Raw genomic sequence first — 3,775 nt, forward strand, 5'->3', positions numbered from 1 at the left:
TAAGAATAACCCGGGGAAGCCACCTGATTAAGTAAGGACTACGAGTCGTGGGCCTTTCTCTTTTGCAGGGTGTGTATGGCAGCCGTCAGCTCTCTGTGGGTGCCTCCCCTCTGGTGCGGCTGGGGTTAGACTCACCTGTTTTTTTGTACGTTGTTCCCACTCAGCTGTAACACGTGATGGGTTTACTGCCGCTACCCCCTCCTCCCCAGCCGGCTGCTCAGTTCAGGGACCGTGCAAATAGGGCTAAGGGGTCAGAATACAGCTTAGAGGCAAAATAGAACTACTCTCTCCTTTCTCTTAATACCCTCACCCCGTTATCTTTTATTTTTGGAAACTATTTCCATTAATCATGGATTATCCTTTATGATTTCAGCCCATGGTGTTTAACCATAGTTTATGGAAAACCGTAATTTCTATTTAAAACTCGTTGGAGGCCGTGACAGCGATTGTAAAGATGGCGAGGCAGCAACTGATCCTTCAAAGCCCTGATTGATTCCCTTTTATTCCCTTGCCTGTAAAAGCGAGCAAGAAATCAGGGCACGCCTGTGAGAGATCTTCGTGCCCACTGCCGCGGCTCCCCAGGATCTCTCTCCGATCGGTCTCCCCATCCTTTCCTTTCTAGGCCCTGGTGGGCCGGGCTGACCATTGTTTCTGCCCATGAGTCTGTCCAGAGGCCATCCTCAGGCCACTTCTCTTTCCACACTAAGTGGCTATCTTACGTACTCACATACCTAGTGATCCGCTGTGGGAGGGGCGCTGGTCCAAGAGTGGTGGACCCAGGGGTCTGGGCCCCTGCTGATGCAGCTTGCTAGTGTCCTCTTCTATATGTGTGCTTGATTCTCGGGTACCGCCTGCATCCAACCTCATGCCTTGGTGGGTGTGACAGAACTCAGCTTTAACGAATGGTTCTGGTCACCTGTTTATTTGGTGTTTCTGGGCCTGGGTCCTGCAGTACACGAGGCATGTAATTCTTCCCTGTTGGTGGCATGACGGTGCTCCTGAAGCCCCGGGACTAGCATAGCGATCCTCCCTGCATGACCTTGTCACAGACTCCCCAGCCTCTGTCCCACGAGTCCCAGCTGCAGGACTGTAGGGTCTGTCAGCCCTGTTGGCCTGGCAGCCAGGATGTTTGCACCGCAGTCCACAGCTGTGAGGTCCTTCCCATCTGGCATTTTCAGCACCGGCGGTTCTTCCCGCTGCTCGGTAAATGGGCCCGGGGAGTATACCTGGGGGTGGAGTGTGGTGCCTCCAAACCTAACGAGGCCCAACAGGTGTTGTGTGATCTCCATGATGGGGATAAAAGAGTGATTTGTCTTTCACTCTTGGCACACCTCTGAAAATGGTGTGGATGTAGTAGGTCCCCTACATCTTTTGTAGGGTTTGCCATCAGCCCTCTGGGGCACCTGTGCTTAGCTAAGGCTTCCGACTGGCTCATCTCAGTAGCTCAGCTGTAGTGGGCCGACAGCTGCTCTGCAGTACGCCGGTACGGTCGGGCGCACTAGGGGTTGTAATATGACCCAGGCATGCCATGGCTTTAAGCATTGGGCTGTGAAACCCACCCAGTGGCTCCGTGGAAGAGAGATGTGACGATCTGTTTATGTAAAGATTACAGCCAAGAAAACCGTGCGGGCAGTTTGACTGCGTCACATAGGGCCCCTGTGAGCGGGAACCCATGTGACCATCTGCGGAAAGCACCAGCACCATGGCAGGGTGGGGTGCTGGCACAGCCCTGCAACAAACGGTAAATGGTCACTGCGGTCTGCTCCCTGTGACGGTGCACCCTCTCTGTCCCTTGCTTTGATTGTGAGAGAAGAGCCCCCAGCCACCATATCTCGGCCGCAGAGCGTGTCTCTGAGGCCTTCTTCATCTGCGCCGACTGAGCTCTGGCAGTTGGCACAGCGCCCACCGTCAGAACGAGTACTCGGTTGGTTGGGATTGTGATGGTCTACAGTAGCCGTGCGGATCCATCTGGTTTCTCCAGCGTCCAGATGGTGAGTTGACAGAGAAATGAAAGAACCATCCTCCCCACATCCTTTAGTTCCTTGAGGGTGTCACTAATCACCCCCCCCCCACTAGTGCAGGATGGTTTTCGGTGTGATGCCCAGGCCCATTAAAGAAGCCCTGGTGGCACTCTCGGATATGCCTTAGACTGCTAAGTGCAAGGTTGGCACTTCAAACCCACCAGCAGCCCCATGGGAGAGAGGTGAGGCTATTTGCTCCTAAAAAGATTCACAGCCTCTGAAGCTGTAGGTTCACTGTGGGTCAGAATCGACTCACTGCCAGTGAGGTAGCTGCCACCATCTTTTGAAAGCTTGACTTGGCCTGCTGTCGGTGTCAGGGCTGCCTGCTTCACCCGCCTCCAGGGTGGGGTCTTCATGGTCAGCTGGTGTTCGATGACTCAGCTCCACGGCCCTGCCTGATCTGCTTCCTTGAGTTGGTGACTTCTGCCACCAGTGGTTTGTCTCACGGTGGGTTTTCTAGAGGGAGAAGCTAAGATGGATTTTGAGAGGCAGGATGCTTAGTAGGGCTCGTTACCTGTGAGAGAAGAAGGGTTTATGCAAGGTGGGTCGAGCCTGAAGCTGCACTGTAGGTCAGCTGGCAGCATTCGGCCACCCTGACGGTGATCTGCAGAGTAAGTCTTGCCCCTTAGCGTTGGGCAGAGGTGACCAGGGCATCTCTGTACATCTGCCTGGCTCAGTACCTGATGCGACCTCATTGGGACAGGCTCTCTCGGCCTCGATAGACTCCAGGGACACCAAGGCTAGAGGGGTGGTGAGTCCTTCTTTGACGGAGTTGTGAGCCCCAGTCCCAGGTCAGTCACAGCCGCCCATGGTACCCGGGATTGGTTTCCTTTGAGTGTGGACCCCTGTCTGCTTGAGACTCTGTCCCACCCGCCTCAGTCTGCGTTCCTCTTGGCCCTTCCATAACGGCAGCCTATCTCATCAACTGTTTTCTTCTCTGTTAAGACCCACAGTGATTGCTTCTGAGATTATTTTCTCGTCTTTCTTGAGTCTATCTGGCAATGTTTCTGGAGGTCAGTTGTTCTTATTTAACACACCAAAAGAAACCTGTCATCCGATTTAGACAGCACCACGGCGCATGTGTATGAACCTCAGACAGATGGGGAGCGGGGTGAGAACTGATGAAGGGCCAGCCTTTGCTTGCTCTTTGATGGTAGTGGATGTGCACTGCTCTCTCCCGGCAGTGTCTCTGCTGAGGGACACAAAGACGCCTCTGTTGTCAGGGCTCATTTTAGGACACAGTCGATCTGTAGACAAAAACATTTTACCTACTTAAACAAACAAGCAAAATCTTTCTATTGTGAATGACGTGGGGGTTTACACTTTAGATCATGAATTTTTTGTTCATCAACTTAAATTCCTTTTCAAAGCTTGCCCTGCCTATACCTCTTCTTTGATTTTGCTTCTCCCTCCTGTAGAAGCCTCTCTCCCTTCGCCCAGGTCAACACCTAGCCCATTGCTTCGCACCACACCCCCTGGCCCCTATAGCCATCAGAGTTTGTGCTTTTTTTTTTTTTTGGACCGTTTTATTAGGAGCTAATCCAGACATCATACTGTGGAAGTGTTCAATTCAACAGTTCAGTGATATCACATAGTGTTCTACAATTGTTACCAAAATCAGTTTCAAAACATTGTCTTCTGTATTGAACTCCTTGATATCTGCCTATACCTCTTCTTTGATTTTGCTTCTCCCTCCTGTAGAAGCCTCTCTCCCTTCGCCCAGGTCAACACCTAGCCCATTGCTTCGCACCACA

The 3,775-nt window shown here is 52.2% G+C and overlaps 1 protein-coding gene across 1 annotated transcript in view; it reads left to right on the top strand.

The window, feature by feature from the left end:
• DROSHA (drosha ribonuclease III) overlaps positions 1-3,775 on the top strand; it is a 151,651-nt gene that overhangs the window by 29,443 nt on the left and 118,433 nt on the right. The window lies entirely within an intron of this gene.

Source organism: Echinops telfairi, unplaced genomic scaffold, assembly GCF_000313985.2.
Source record: "Echinops telfairi isolate 266 unplaced genomic scaffold, ASM31398v2 ScPeMD7_7469;HRSCAF=8507_1, whole genome shotgun sequence".
Taxonomy (NCBI): domain Eukaryota; kingdom Metazoa; phylum Chordata; class Mammalia; order Afrosoricida; family Tenrecidae; genus Echinops; species Echinops telfairi.